At 36.9% G+C, this 16,815-nt stretch overlaps 1 protein-coding gene across 3 annotated transcripts in view; it reads left to right on the top strand.

Annotated features, from left to right (window-relative positions):
- NCK2 (NCK adaptor protein 2) overlaps positions 1–16,815 on the top strand; it is an 86,216-nt gene that overhangs the window by 53,927 nt on the left and 15,474 nt on the right. The gene's annotated exons all lie outside the window — the stretch shown is intronic.

Raw genomic sequence — 16,815 nt, 5'->3', positions numbered from 1 at the left:
TTTGCATAGAAAAGGTTAGAAAAGGTTATAAACACAGTGACAAATTGTTGTTTTATGCCAGGAAGACCTACTAGTGGTATTTCAGGATGTTATGAATAAAACAGAAACAGGCACATTAAAAGTGTTTTGAGGGGTTTTCTTTTACTTTTGTTTTGGCTTTTTGCCTGTGTTTTATGAAGTCTTATATATAGAGAAAATTTATTCAGTTGCAGACTGCTGTACAAAATGACTCTTCAATAGAAAAATTAGGATTCAGGGATTGGATTTACTAGAAAGTTAAAAGGTTCACTTAAAAATAACATGGCAATAGCTTATGCAGGATAATCCTTTGCCAGTGTTGCTTCTAACAGGCTTTGTTTCTTAGGCATTCCTTCATTACCATGTCTTCCACTACTGAGTTGCCATAAAGCACATGGAAATTGGGGACTAGAGGATGGGTGGCAGGCAAACAAGGTTATCATAAAATTTACCATGGTAACATTTAGAACCACTGTCCTTTCTACAGATACTCTTAGAACATACTGATTATAGTGCCAGGAAATGTGATTATGCCTTTTCAAAGATTAAAGTCCCAGTTGTGACATTAAGCTCCTTTTATATAGATTTATGTTGTTTAAAACATAAATATAATGTATGTATTTTGTCTGAAAGGTACCTTAGGAAAGGATTGCAGTCCTTTGTAATAATATTTCAAGTGTTCATGTAAAATGGGGGCAATATTTGCTTGATGCAAACACATTTTTATTTATGTCCAACAGAAATCTCTTTAAGTGAAGGAATAGAGGTGTGTCCTAGCCTGTGTGTGTGTTTATTTTCAGTCTTAGCAAAACTGCATGGTGCAGGGTGCTTCCCCTCATTCTAGAGGCGAGTGATGAAAAGCTGTGAGAAAAAAGCTTGGTAGTTTCATGGCTGAACCATCCCTAGGTGTCACACCTCCCAAGCCTCAGCCCTTTGTGCACACCTGCATGGGTTTTTAAGTTCTGAAGTACTGTTATGACAAGTAACAGTGCTTCAAAACAGACAGACAACATTCCTTGTTCCCTTTCTAATGGTTTTCTCTGTGTATTTGTTCAGCTGAGGCAGAAAGTGCCTTATGATGGGGCCTGGTCTTTGTGTGCTGTGACCACACTTACCTGGTGAGCATCCAGAGTGTGAAGCACCTCTCATGCTCTTTTAAGTTCATATACCCTGTGACAGTGTGAAACTGCCTAAGGCATACCTTAATCACAAATGGATTCAGAATATTCTTAATATCTATCACCCTAAGGGGCTGGTGCTTAAGAGTATTCTTTTTTAAAAGTTTAGCTGCTGTGAACTTACCATAATGAAACATGTATGTGCTGTGTACCGTGTATCTGTACAACATTTTTTACTTTTCCTGAATCGGTGTCCTCAACTAAACTATAGTATTTAAGCCTTTCCTGTCTTGCTGTACAGTAATTTCCCATTCAGAACAAGCAGAGCATGTGTCCTTCCTTAGAGGATCCATTGTTTTGAGAGGCCATCAAAAATGCACTCCTTCATTTTAAACAAAGGCTTGCAAATTGCAAGACTGACACTTCCTCTAGTGAAACAGCTTTTGAAAGTTTTGCTTCACCCAGTGAAGCAAGTTCTTAAGTTCTCTTTATACAAATATGTCTAATGTATCACCATGTCTGCCTCTCCAAGGATCACAAGAAAATTCTCATTAAAATACCTCCTAACCCACCTACCCAGTTGGGAATGGTGGTCATGAGTATTAGTCCTTAAAGCAAATCTGTTTCCGACTTTGATCTTGAAGCTACTGCCAAAATATCAGGTACTGAACTTAAAGAAAAACCCCAACAAAATGTCACTTAATAGTCTGTCAATAATTAATCATGAATCTTGTGAAACCTCAGGAGAGAAACAGCAGACTCATAGCTGCTTCCTGTGACATACCTACACCCCCCCCTTTTCGTGCTTGTGTCACTCAAGCAAATGGTTGTTCCCATGGAGATGCACTTTCCCCTGCCTCTTTCTTAATAGATTACATTTCCTTGTGTTAAAAAGAATTCATCTGAAAGCATCGTTATCATGCAAATGATGTCATAGTGTGTTGTGTATGTGATTACCTGTAGCTATCTGCCACTCTTGTGCTTATCCACCGTAATTACTGGTGCTTGAATTATATTTTTATATTCAATAAATATGAAAAGTGCCAGCCATAGCTCAAATTGTGGCAGACCCTGTAGGAGCTATAACTATTTAATTAATAGTTCCCCTTGTTTGCTGTTGAAGATGCATCATCTGAATAGTTGTTCATCTTTGGCAGTCTGTTTTCTAATGAAACTTTATGCCAGCAGTTATGTTGGTGTCTTGTACACAAAAGCTTATAATCTCATCAGTGAATTAAGTCATGCCTATTTGATGCTAAAAACTAATTTTTCCTGAACTGTTGACTGTCATTAATTATATCTCAACCCTTGAATATTTTATTAATAGAGTCCTATCAGCTTTACAGTTTTTTGGCTCAGGGTTGATGGGAAGGTTGATGGACATATGGTTACCTAGAATAGGCAGCTTGATGTTTTAAAATATCAGCCCATTCTTAGCAATGTCTTAAGGCTTTCTTGAACTTCCATTTTATTTTGGCATTAAAAAAAAATTAATTAAAATGTGTTCGGAGAAGCTCTCCTAAATGTGTTGGATGCTTGTTAAAACACTGATTAATGCTTGTTTAGCATATGTTCTTTAAATCAGTTCCTTGTGGACTAAAAAACAGCTCACCCAAAATCTCATATGACCCCCAGTACTTTCTGAAGAGATACTTTAGTATCATCCTATGCCTTTTCACAAAACAATAGCCTTTTCTACACCATTCACTTTGCCTTTCTAGGGGCTTGCTCTATTCTGTTGTATCTTCTTTTAGTCCTGACATCAGGAAATTTCTGTGGCTTTTAACTTTCCTTAAATTACTTGGAGAAACTTTGAGTCTTGTAATTCTTTGATTGATGGATGTCTGGTTTTGTCATTTTTCTGTTTGATATATACTACTTGTGTCTTCTTAAATCTCTTTCTTGAGTGAGGTCTAATGAATACTCAGCTACAATGGCCTAGTTTTAATTATGGAAATACAGTGTATAGGCCACCAATTGAGTATTTTAAATGATTCATCTTCTCATTCCCTTTTTTGTCTTGACTGAGTGATACTGCAAGTAAAACGTTAATGGTAATTTGGCCATTTCAAATTGATGTCTTCTGTTTGCTCATATTGAATGAAATCTGGTAATTATAACTATTCTTAAGGCAAAAGCCAGCTTCTATGCCTGTGATTAAAATTTCATCTTCATTCATTATAATGAAGCTTAAAATAGTTTCCTTTTACAGTATTTCTTTTGCAGGGAGGGTATTTTCTATACATTTTGAATAAGTCTTACTAAGCAAGAGACCTCCAGCATGCATCTTTTAAACTGTAATTTTCTGTAATATAATTCTTCCCATGTGCTGGGGGTTGGAAAGGAATTCCCGTATGCATTTGGTTGGAGTGGGTGTTTGCCAGCACCACCCCCAGAGCTGCCTCTGAGTGCAACTCCGCGGGTTTCCCCGTCTGCAGCAAAGATGATCTATGCCTGCTGGCTCGTCTCTGTCATGCCAAACAGAAACCTTATCTCAAGGAAGCCATAATAATTGAGAAGTCAGTTGTTTGTGTACTCAAAATAAAACTTCTACATTTTTTCCATCCCTTTGCAAGTCATTTTCCTGGCAGCAGCACAACTCCCCAGGCAGCAGCGTGCCATTAGTGACTGAAGCGTGTGATCCCACAGCAGGGTGCCATTTTCATGGGAATCCGTGATTTTCTGAATGTTTTTGCTGGTTTTGCTGCTTTTGCTTCACAACCAGCACTGCATACAGGCTATTCTTGCAGGTTTCTGGTCTTGTTCCCTTTAGTGAGCAACTACGTAAGAAACCTTGAGGACACTTCTGCTCTGCTCTTGATGTGGGTTTTTGAACAGATGCAGTGCAAAAGAAAAAGGTTTAATAAAATGTGTATTGAAAAGGAGATTGGACACCAAGAATACAGAAGAGGTATTTGCAGATCTGTAAAAACAATAGAAACAGATGAGCTTTGGTAGTGATGGCAAGTGACAGTAACCTTGATAACATTTCACAGACATGTTTGAGTTGCAGGAGAGTCTTTTTAAATGGCTCCTTTATTGGGCTTCTGGAACCCAATAAAGGGTTCTGGAAGTCTGCAAAACTTTTCAGTAACTTTTCACTCAGTGTACCAGATTTGGAAAGTAAGAATTGCCAAGTGAGACATAATGTAGAGAAGCCAGTTCTTGCTTGCATCAGTGTTCCTAGCAGGTTATTTCACAAGTGTTATGAGCATCCAGAAGTATTTCCTGTGTTTGTCAACCCCTGTGGTGTGTGTCTATCTGGGTCCCTCTGTACATCTGCAGGAGTCCCTGAATGCCATATATACTGGTGCTTTCAGGAATCAACAGTTTTATATCTCTCTCCTCTCCCAGTTATTGTTATGAAAATGTTAGGGTTTTTTCAAGTTTATAACTTCATATTTTCTCATTTGAGGGCTACTTAGTGCTATTTTCTCCGTGCTTATTTGGAAATTGACAGGGAAGTTAGCCCTTTTTTGTTTGCAGAGTCACTGTAACAAGCAGAAATGAGGAATTGCTCATTTTTAAATGCAATGGTTTTTTAGCAATGGAAAAACAGTTCCTCATTAATGTTGGCTAAGAGGCTTGGTGAACTTCCGCTTTACATATAAATATTTTAACTCAGATGTAAACAATTACCATCATAGTTCTGTATAACATGGTTATGAAATCTCATTCTCCAGTTAAGTTATCAACCTTTAAGTTCTGGTGTGTGTGTGTTATTGGCCTTTATTTTTTTCCCCTTTTTTGGTTTGATTTTGAGGACTTTTAAAAATATCTTAGTGATCCAATTTTGGGAGCTCTGATATGATATGTGTGGCAGATTTAACTGTATAAGGTGGTATTTTGACATTCATCAGATAGCTTCTAAATCTTGTTTTAAGTACTGAAATTTGATTACTAAAGTCTTTCATTGGTGAAAATTACTTATGACTCTTAACGTTGCCTGTTTTAGCTGAATATTTTCCAGTTCTTCCACACTTAATTTTTAAAAGTGTGTAATCATAAGAAGTATGCACAGTATTTTTTGGCACAGTCAGAGCACTAAGTTGAGTCTTCAGTACCATTTGCTTGATTAATTTGTTTCTGTATCAGTGACCTGTCTGAGCCTCATCTGCAAGATTACAGAAAACACATTAAATTTGTAATAGACCCAAGTACCAGTTTGAAAATATTTCTATTCATTCTTAATTAGTTATTTCCAATTACAGTCTTCTATGGACGCCCTAAGGGCATAAAATTTGCTACAGAATGAAAGAATTATGGAAATAAAAATAAATATGGTATCACTGTGTAATAAGTGTATTGTTGTATAGCACAGCCTCTTAAGCCTTATGCAACTCATATTAATAAAAACAGGTCAACCTTATAAGACAAACAGTTATTTTAATCTCTCTAGAACTCCCAAGCTTACAATGTTTTTGGCCTTCCTTGTCACAGACCTGTAAGGAATGCTAGTCTTTCCATTCACAACCATTAATAAAGTTGATTTTAAAAAAGAAATAACTTCTTCAAGTATATATCTACTTGTCAAATTATTTATCGCATATAAAAATTCCTAAGAAGGAATTGTATGAAGTTTTTGTTTAGCCCAACATCTCTAGCTGAAATTGGTGATAAAATCAATTCCCTTGTAAGAATTCAGTAAAAATAAAAGTATTTTTTCTGTGTCTCTTATTGCTGTTTTGAAGCTTTCTAGCTTGTGGGCATGACAGTAGTGGCATGTCTGTTGTGCTTCTTGGAGGATTCGATGAAAGTAAGTCATCTCTTTTTGCTCTTTAAAGGAGTTGGCACACAGGACTTTAGGTTCAAATTCAGGGAGAGGAAGTAGTGGAAGTGTTTATATACAGCACAAATTCTTGCTCAATTTCCTAGAATCCTAGAATAGCTCATTTCATGGTTGATTTTGTTGAACAGAAGCACTTTCTCTGCTGTGCTTCATCCTGCTTTGTAGTAGTGTTGCTCAGGATAAGCATGTTTGTTTGTGAGACAGTGTGGCAACCGTGGTGACTCTTCACCAGTGATGAAATTGAGGAGAACATGGTTTTGTGGTAGTGAGAGAAGTGATGGGAATTCCTTTTAGGTGTGGTGTCTTTAGTTTCGGGGAAAAATAAGCCGGAACATTTCTTCCATGTTCACAATAATAATAGATGATTGTGGTTACATAGATTGCTGAGAAGGGAGGAATGGGAGATGTTCACAATGATTTTAGGCACAGGGAAGAGATTTCTTCTAGATTCCCATCTAGAGCATGTGGAGATAGGTGCTGGCAGTGCTGATGCCACTGGAGTGGTAGCAGATGATTTGTATAATATGTAATTGAAATACTTTGCTGTTTCTGGAAATATATCTGCCTCACAATCATCATTATAATGTAGACTTGATTAAAGTAGTCATTTTCAATTTATTGATGATCTTTGAAGGTATGGAGACATACCCAATAGCAATAGTTTTGCATATGGAAAATGACATAAGAACACTGATGACAGGCTAGGCTCTGTCTTCTGACTATCAATTAGATATGTAATTGCAAAAAAATACATTAATTTTGAATTAGTGTTACTATAAAATGTTTAAATATTTCTTTAAAATGCAAAACAAACTCATGAATTTATGGTTTTGGACCTGTTGTACACCCACAAACATTTAACTAATTTTGATATGCATATCAACTGCATCCACTGAAAGAAACATTAAAAGAATCCAAGTCTCTGCTTGGTGGAACTGAAATGAGAGTTTCTAAAAGATACTGTGTTGTAATTTCTAAAGAAACATCTGCTTGAGAAGGAAAAATCTGAAGTTGCAGAGCAGACTAATGAAAAACCAACAAACAAACAAAACCACAACAAAAATCCCCAATGAAAATTGAACACAAACTTCATGCCTTTTAAAGAGCTGAAAGCAAAGCATTAAGGTGAATATTCTGGAGAACTCATGGTACAGAATAATGCTTCTTTTATTGCTTGATAAGAGTTTCTCTGCTGGATGTATGCAGCAGGCCCTTTATTTGCTCCAAAGTGAAAAGCCAAATGCAGCAGTGAATGCAGAACCTGAAGCTTCTTGCAGTGCTGGCTTGTAATGATTCAGAAGTTTTCTTTTCTCAGTTTACAATTGTATGTATTGTATTCTGTTGAAGTTTTAGCTTTATTGGGGTAGATTATTTATTGGGATAGATCATTTAAAGGATGTGCTGCTTCAAAAATAGCAAAGAAAAATATAATGGAAACCAAGATGTGTTCTACCTTTCAGCAGATTTTTCTGCTGTGACGGTTGCCGTAAAATGTTGCAAGGCTGAAGGCATAAATAAATCCTCCTATTTTTAGCCTATATTGAGTAAATACATTTGTTCATTGTATTAGAAGTTTTATCTAATAGGCATACTTTTTCCCCCTTTCCCATGCAGAATGTCTGTGTGTGCTTGGAGGTACATTGGCATTTACAGATCAAAGAACGAGCCTTTATTTTATTCATAATTATATGTGAAAAGATAAAAGGATCACCTTAACTTACTGTGGCTGTGTGTACTGATGTCTTTGGTATTATTTCCCTCAATTGTCACCTTGGCAGACCCTTGGTTTTGCCCCTTTCTGAGCCAGTTATGTTTCAACCTGTAATGTCTGGCCTTAGAGCAAGCCCAAAAATTAGCTCCCAAGGTAGTTTCACAGTTCGCTATTAAAGAGAGTGACTCCATTGCCTGTAGCTCCTCCTATGCCCTGTTCCAGCTGTGGAGGCAGTCTTACTTTCTTAGCATTAAAAGTTTATGTCTGAACCCTCAACTCTTTTGATGTTTCGTTTTTTACGTAGAATAAAATACTTAAAGCATTCTGCTAATTATGTCTCTTCTTCTGAACCAGTAGAAATAGAGTGTGGGTTTTTCCCAAGTACTGTCTTGTACTGGATTCATTGCACAGTGTTCCCCTCTGTCTTCATTTCCCTCAGGTTCCTGGGAGAACTGAAGTTGGCTGAGGCAGCAGAACTGGGGCTGCAGTGAGGGTCACTGCATTGTACCTATCTGCCTGGGCTGGGCTTTTTCCATAAGCACATGTTTATAGGGATACATGTATGTGTGTGCTCTGCATACTGCCATCCCCTTTGGCTTCATGTCCTAGCACGTGAAGGTGGAAGCAGAGAGCAGAAACAGATGACAGTAGCTGAGGCATTAGAGGTATTGTGTGCCTTGTTTGGTGGGTGAAGCTGGGTCACCCTTCTAAAAAAGACCAAGCTAAGGTAACTGGCAAAAGTCAATAGCCTCTGTATATGCTCTGAGGGACACCATTTTCCAAGGAATTACAGTGACTCAAATGACAAGAGATTTTTCAATACATAGGTGACAGTGGCTGTTCCTTCTCCCACCTTAGAATCATTGGGGAATTCTTCTCCTTCAGATGTGGCTATTTCCTTCAATATGCAACCTTAAGTAATTCTTTGGTTTTACTGGATGGATCTCTTTTTTTGGGTGCGTGTGTCCTTGTGGTGTCTTGAGGTTTAATATTTCAGGGTATATTTTAAATATTGTTTCTTTTTCTCTACGTGTTTCCACTTGGGTTCCATTGCTTTCTGTTTCTCAGGTTTTTCAAAGACCATGGCACGTTCTCATACCATGCAAATAGAATTTGTAAATTAGCATTCACACTAAAAGAAAACTAGGGTTTGTCTTAGAATGTGTAAGGAAAGGTTTCCTTCCATTTTCTGAGTCTCAAAAGTGTTTTGTTTTGTGGAGTCTGTCCATAAAACAGGAATTGACATGCGTGGAGTGTATGTAGATAAAGCACAAAGCTGCAGTGCTGGAGAGAATGCCCATCTCTCTTGTTTTAAGGAGAAAAGTTCCAGCGCAGATGGCTTTTTTTGAGAGCTGCTTCAGTGGTGAATGTGATTGTTTACTGACAAGTTATTTTTGTGATTACAGCAAGTTCATTTGGACAGACACCTCTCTTAATGGATGGTCAGCTTGGACAGGTGGACATTTAAGGTTGCTCTTTCTAATAGATGACTATTTGTAGCTGTATTTTGCACTAGAAATTGATTTAGGAATTAGGCTGTAGACTGTCTAAATTGTATGCAGTCATTGCCATAATGCCTGTTTCCAGTCTTTGGAATTTTGTAAATTAAAGGACACGGAAGGTGAAAGAAAACAGAAAGGAAAAATGTATTTTGATGTGGTGGAAAGGTCATTCTTCTTGTATATGGGCTCTACCGCTTTCCTAACCAACCTGTAAGATATTTTTTCAATTGTTTATTCAGGAAATTGTTCTCCAGAACAGAAGATAAATGTATTACTTAATTATTCCTCTATAGCTACTGAGTTTTTAAATGTACAGAAGAAATTGTTCTGGTTTGTGTGTGAATCCTGGGGTTTTGTGTTTTAGCTGTGAGCACTAAACCCCAGAGGAGGTGGGTTGTTTTCTTAAGTGAGCCATTTCATCCTGTTACTTCCCCTTCAGAGATGGAGAAGCCTGATTTTGTGTATGTAATTGCAAATAGCCTGAGAGCCCTTGATTAACGAAACTATGTGCATTGAAATTCAGAGAGGAAGTCAGTACAGAAAAGGTAATACTTAGTTTGCTTTCCCCTTCCTAAAAGGAGTTTGTGAGAAAACTGCAGTATCGATGACAGGCTTCTGAGGAATTTTGAGATTTTTACAGAGAAAATGTAATAAACATCTTGTATTTTCTTGTAACACTTATTTAATGTTGGGAAACCTTAGTATGGTATAACATGGGCACTGTGGCCTTATGGTAGAATTAGTAAGGCTTTACATCCTGCTTGGTGTTGGTATGTGTCAACTGGAGTAAAACACTGTAAACTCGAAGGGTAGATGACTGTTGTACTTTCAGGAGGGACTGTCTTGGGCTTTTTGATGCTGAGATACTGCTCTTTAGTCAGTATTTGAATCATTGTCTTCTAAAGCATTTCTTTGAGTAGAGGTGCTGTATAATAGCTGCTTTGTAGTTTCTCTGTTCAGGTTTAGGCTTGGTGATCCAAACTTCAGCCTCTATCTGTTATATCTTTGCTTTTCAGATATAGAATAGAGAGTAAATTTGAGCGTACAAGAAGTGAAATGACTAAGTTAGAACTATAGTTGCATGTATCTAAAATAGAATCATTCCATCTTGGTTATTTGGAAGGGTCTTTAAATTGGAGAGTTGACATCCTGCATTCAGGATAGTCTACTTTGTACCTTGCTGTATTTTTTTCCCCCAATTTCTTCTAATTAGGTGGATTAGTGTTAGGAAGTCAAATTTGTATCCTGAGCTGTCATGTGCACTTCTTTCACTTCATATAAATGTGAGATACCTAAACATAAATCATCTTTCCACCAAGTGCTGGAAGGGGAGAGGGAACAGAAGCTGTGATATACTTCCTGAGGGACAGGAGTATGGATTGAGGTGGAGCATCTCATGCCTATGAGTGTTTTATTTTGTCAATATCCTCTGTTATTGTTTGTGAAGGAGGGGCAAAACAGTGTTGCTTTTCTTCTCTACACCAAGGGAACAGAAAGCAAAGGGAAGTCCTACATGACTACTGTGCCTTCTCCAAGCACTTTATAGATATGTTCTTACAATTACCGGGCTGCCTTAGATTTAAGGTGTTTGTGCATATATTCTCTTATCAGAACATCTTTCAAAGTCAAGATAGCATCATTTATAAGATTAAAAATTAGGTGGAAATGTTTTTGTGTTTGAAAGCAGGGACTGCCTATTTAAAGCAAGCAAGTTTCAATTTAAATATGTAGAGGGAAATTGGTAGGTCTTGAGAAACCCCATTCATTTTATATGCCTTCCATTTGAGACCAAGCCTGCTGTTTTCCTGTTATATAGAGGATTTTAAACCCTAAGACCATTAAAATTTGCCTAATGAATCTTCCACTTCACCTTGCCACTGAGGCAGTTTATGTAAGCCTGCAGACTGTGCGTTTGTCTCTGTTCACATATGTCCCTATATTACATCTTTATAATTTTAAGCTTTTGTTCTATGAAGCTTTGGGTACAGAAAAAGCTGATCTTGGAATTTGAGTGTACCTTTCCTAATCACAAATAGGCATGTGTAGCACAGTGAAAATTACAGGAATTAATGCAGTAGTTGTTCTCAAAATAGTTGTTGAGTTGATTTCTTTGCAGAAGCCTCCTGACTGAATAGTGTTTGATGCATGGAAAACTTTTTTGTGTATTTGAAAAGCAGTGATAAAGCAGCCTGGTTGTTGAAATGTCAGAGTTTCACTTTGACATTTAGAGAAGAGTTTCCATTTTCTGATTTGTTCTAGTGAGCCTTTTTTTCAATTGAGCTTCTTAGAGAAGATACAAAAAGTCATTAATTGAACTGTAAAGCTTTATTTCGGTATTACAGATGCAGTTGAAGGTTTCTGGAATTTATAGCAGTGTCCTTTAAAGAGTGCTGTTGATGGATATGTTTCTTCTAAAACACTGACTATCCCATATGGATCTTAGCCTTTGAACATTTTCTTGGAAACTGGACGTGGAGGGGGAGAAGAAGAAGTGGGAGGTTGCAGTCTGAAAATGTGCAGAAATGTTTGGTTTTTCTTTCTGTGTAACAGAAGAAACTTTGGTTTGCTGAATTCCTTAGTAATAAAGAAGCAAAGACTAGTTAATTTGAAATTATAAAAGTAATGATAAATAACAAAACTACATGAATGTCTGATTTGAATGTTCCAGTTGACAAGAAGTTGTGTTTAGCTCTATATTGAGTGGATGAATTACTTAATTTACATTGCATTGCATTTTCCTGAAGAATTTCCTGAAAAGTTAATTGCCTCTTTCTTAATGCAATTTTTAGTTTATTTCAAAACAGACACTGTACACTTTGCACTCTTATTAAATGTATGCATAAATATGCAATATAATTCATTACTGTAATATTCAGAGATGAATAACTTATTTGTTAAACAAGAAAGGATCATTGTTTTTAAGTGCATCTGTGTGAAGTTAGATGGAATTTCAGTTTTGTTAGAATACACAAGAAAAATAGTTTTAGTTATCTTAAAAAATGCCTAAAAGTGTTGGAGAAATATTGCTTCTAAGTTAAAAATTAATTTTGAGAAATTTGGTTGTTTCTGTTACATCTAACAGAAAATACTAGATTAGGAAATTGAATGAAAATTTCTGGTTGCCTTGACTTTGAAGATTTTTAAAATAAGGAGAGCTGTTCTGTAAAATGGGATTTAATGTTTAGGGATACTAAAAATTATATAAATATCAGCTGAAATTTATTTCTTAACTTTTTATAGAACTCTGAAATTAGCAGCAATTATGTTAAATTTTTTTTCTCTGGTTATTTATACTGGGAGTTCTCCTAGTTGATTTGACTTCCTCAAATTTATCAGCCTGAAATTTGTTTATCTTGAATCTTTCAGCTCTTTAATGGAAGTTGTTTTCAGATATTATAATAAGGTTAAATTTTTCAGCACTCTGGAGTGCTTTGTTTCAGTTTGAATTGTAAATAACAAAACCCATTGCTATTAAAAAATGGGTAAAATGAAAATATTTCCATTAAAATTGTACTGTGCTCTTGTTCTTTGTCCGGCTTCTATAATTTTATGGGATTCTTTGGGGGTGTTTTATAGCTATAAAGCAAGTGGTACTGTTAAAAGCATTTTACTCTAGAGTGAGGGTGGCTAAGTTAAAATGCATTTAAATTAGTATGAAGAATTTTACAAGTAATTGCTTTTTTGTTTTGGGGGGTTTTGTTGCATTTGCTTTTTTGTTGTTGTTGGTTTTGTTTTGTTTTTTGGGTTTTTTTAAATTCAGATAGTAATGGTCAGTAATATTTTGAAAAACTGAGTTACTGGTTAATTCATATTTCCCATGAAAGATCTTTTTTTTAAATTATTTTTTCCATAAATGAATTTTAAAACAATCATGTGAAGTTTAAATTTAAAGCCCATGCTTTGACAGCCTATGTGAGAGTTGTGCATGTACATGTGTCCTTTTCAGCTCTATTACCAGTTTTTGTGGCTTTATTAGATGATACAGCATATTTTAATTTTTTGAGACGAGCTTGTTGTGTTTGTAAATAGACTGTGAAAAAGAGTACCTGTTTGATGCACTATTTGATGCGCTATTAATTCAAGCTATTGATTTGATGCAGTATTATTTCAGGCTATCTCTTTGACTCTTTTCTTGCTCAAGTTACCTTTTGCCAACTTACAGCTTTGTATTAATATATAATAACTGATCAAAAACTAATTTCAAACATTAGGGTAAAATACATTATAGAAAAATAATTTCCAACGTGTAATGATAAAAAATCTATTAAGATATGTAAATACAGCAATAGATGAAAATGCAAAAATAGTTGTCTTTCTAATTGCCATGGGGAGAACTAACAGCTTTACTCAGCAACCTCCATTTTTATATTTCCAGCTGCATATTTAGACTTAAAACTGGCTTCTCCAACATTGATAGAAGATAATTGAAGAACACCATTTAATAGAACTCTAGTCCCTTAAAGAGAAAGTAGTTTTCAAAACTCAGTTGTATTGAGACAGTTTTGTTGGTTTTGCAGGGTATTCTATAGTTTAAAAGTGACTTTTGGAGGATTCTTAAGGAGTTGTATCTGTTGTATTTAGTAGTATTTGGTCTTTTTTTCACTGAGTTCTGAATGGAGGAATTCTGCTTTGGAAATTTGGTATCTCACAATTTCTCAAAGCAATATTTTTGTCATATTGCAATGTTTTTCTGAAAGGGTTTTTTTGGTTTTTTGTCCTTTGATTTTGATTTGATATGCAGGTAAGCTGCAAAAAAATATCTTTTCTCATCATTTGTATATTAAAATGATGTATTAAAATCAGAGACAATTTCTCAGATCAATTTCTCAGAAATTCTCATTTGGTACTGAATAATGCTTTTTGTATACAGAACAGGGAAAAATGGAAAAGGCAGTAATATCAAATCAAAAGACAGTAATAGCAGATCAACTTTAGAAAAAGTCAGGTATCAAATCAACTTAAAATTCCTTCAAAAAAAATTGCAACTGTATTTAGTCTAAAGTTAAGCTACATACAAGATTTTACAAATTTAGTGGGCAGTCTTGGGAAGGGGATCCTAGAGAATTTGACTGCAAATACCTTTAATGTTTGGTTCATGTTGTTCTTAGGCAGAAGTTAATAACAGTGAGTGTGGATAAGCCTGTGGAGATGTTCTTTCATCTCTGGGGATGATCAAATGCAGTTAAAATGCAAAATGTGGTTGTTCATCAGTCTCAGACAAGGATACCAGCTTGCAGGAACGTGGAAAGACTTGTCAAATAAGTCTTTGTAGAATTAGGAAGGTGTTCTTTTGTAAATAGGCTTTTCCTAGTAAAGGTAGTGTGGAATATTAAATCATGATTAGCAAATGGAATACAAACTTATACTAGTGGCAAGAATCCCTTTCTATGCAAGTGTTATATATGTGTTTGATAAGGTATGATTTAAGATCATGTTTTAAATATAGTTAAACTTGTTTATCCTACGAACCAGTTTTCAGAGAGGTTGTAGCTCTGCAGCCTTGTTTCAGTGCCATCACTGAAGGCAGAAGAGAGAGAGAAACTCTTTTGTTTTCGGCAGGAGCACCTGGGCAGTTGGGGCATCTGTGCTGACAGGCAGCCCAGCTTTGGCCCAGCGGTGTGGCCAGCATGGCAGGAGATTCACACAGGGGCAGGGGAGCCAGCACTGCCCAGCATCGGGCCAGAGGAGATGGGCCACAGGGAAATTTCACCACTTGGAGCTCTGGGGCTTGGGGGGAGCTCAAGACATTTCCTAGGGAAGTCTAAGGAGGATGAGGTGGGACGGCTGGGAACGCTGTGGGGAGAGGGAATTGGAGATGCAGGCTCAAGGACCTTTTAGGTACAATGGAAAGACTGTCTCAGGGACAAGCTGGTAATGAAGGGGTGCTTGCACAATGGAAACTTAAGTGACAGGAAGAAAATTCATAGGAAACTGGTCTTCAGCCTGCTGCTCAAAAAACAAGCTATTCTTTAGAGCCACAGCTGAGCTAGGAAAGGAAGACAGCATGTAGTGATGCAACAGGCACGTTTCTGAGTTTCCCTAGGACTCACCATGGGCCCAGAGGATTTCTTTCACTGTGGAGAGAAGGAGCATTTGCAGTGGATCCCTTCTCCAGAAATACTGCTAACAAGTTGATTCTCTTTTTTTGTCTTAGTAGTGTATCCTAAGAATTATACCAGCTCACGTGACTTGGGAATGTATTTATAAGAGTGCAAGTGAAGTAATTTACTGTGGATTACTGTAGAGTGTGAATAGTGTTGCTTCCTACAAATTGCAGTAGCAAAACAGGCTTTCTGCTGCTTTGCAATGCTTCTTTTCCTTCCCCACTTTTCCTTTCACTTGAAAGCTAACCTCTTGCTTTAGATTACTCCTTATGACAACTGTTTGTGTTACAAAGGATTGTAGATGGTTACAGGTTACAGATGAACTGTACCCAGTGAGTCAGAAGAGGAGAAGCACAGTTGTAGCAGATAGGTAGATAGATCAGTAGATAGGTTTTCATAGGTTGTCACAAAGACAATAAAATACACCAAAACTATGACTACAATTGCCAGTATATTCAGCTTTTCTACGTGAGACTCCCAAAGTGTGTCAATGTTTCATTTTCCATTAAATCCTTTATATGTGTTTCATTCCATTCAGACATAAGAACAGGCATCCCCTTACAAACAGTAGTAAGTGAGCATTTCTGTTAGTAGAATGGTAGTGTTTACTCTTCTAGAGATGACTTGTGTAGATTGTACTTTTCTTTTTTTAATGGAGTTGTGTTTTTTCTTTTAGATGCATATACAAAGTTTATAATTGGCCTGACTTTATTCTTGCTTAGCTGTGGTGAGCCATCCCACTAAACTGTATTTTTAGACTTTCCTAAGGAAATGAAGCTTACATTAGTCATGCTGTCACAGTCAGCTGTCATAGTCCGTCCATCTGTCCATCCTTGATAACTCAGCCAATTTTAGGCAAACTTGACAGACTGGCAGAGATAAACTAACTAGTTTTCTCCCAGTCTGTGCCTGGGAGAGTCATTGCTGGTGTCCCTCACTGGAGGAGAAGCCGGAGCACCCCCAGCTCTTTGAGTCCAGGCAGGGCTGAGAGGCAGGGGGGTGCCAGGCACTGTGCTCGGCTGGCCAGCCCAACAAAGGTAGGGAGGAGGGCAGCACCAGGGGAGATGGAGTATGCTTTGAGGGCATTTTGGAGATGGCAGTGGGGACCCAGAGATATGAGAAGGACCTGGGGACGTGAAAGCAGTCATACAGTCGGGAGACTTACTGTGAATCCTGCAGGAGAAGGGAGAGGAAGAGGAGGAATAGCTCAGCAGGAGGTACAAAGTGCAAAACAGGAACAGATTTCCATGTTCTGCTCATGGAACAACTTGTTTCCTCTTCAGTCATGGACACAGTTATGAATGTTGCAATCTCACATTAAAAATTGTTCTTAGATAATGTGCATGCCCTTTGCGTGCCTGACTACAGATGAGTCTCTGCATAGTTTGTTCCTTTGGTCAAACCAACTGGAAAGCCTTTGGTGCACATTGCTGCTATTGCAAAATGTTAATCATTACCATGCTGTCAGCCTTAAAAAGTTTGTTCACATGAAATGTTAAGCTCAAACCAAAGAACTCCAGTTGTCTTTATTGATAAAAATTAGAAACTTTACTATGTTTCTTTTTTTTTTTAT

Source organism: Melospiza georgiana, chromosome 2, assembly GCF_028018845.1.
Source record: "Melospiza georgiana isolate bMelGeo1 chromosome 2, bMelGeo1.pri, whole genome shotgun sequence".
Taxonomy (NCBI): Eukaryota; Metazoa; Chordata; class Aves; order Passeriformes; family Passerellidae; genus Melospiza; species Melospiza georgiana.
The sequence above is the reverse complement of the archived record's forward strand: the minus strand, read 5'-3'. Positions and strand labels throughout refer to the sequence as shown.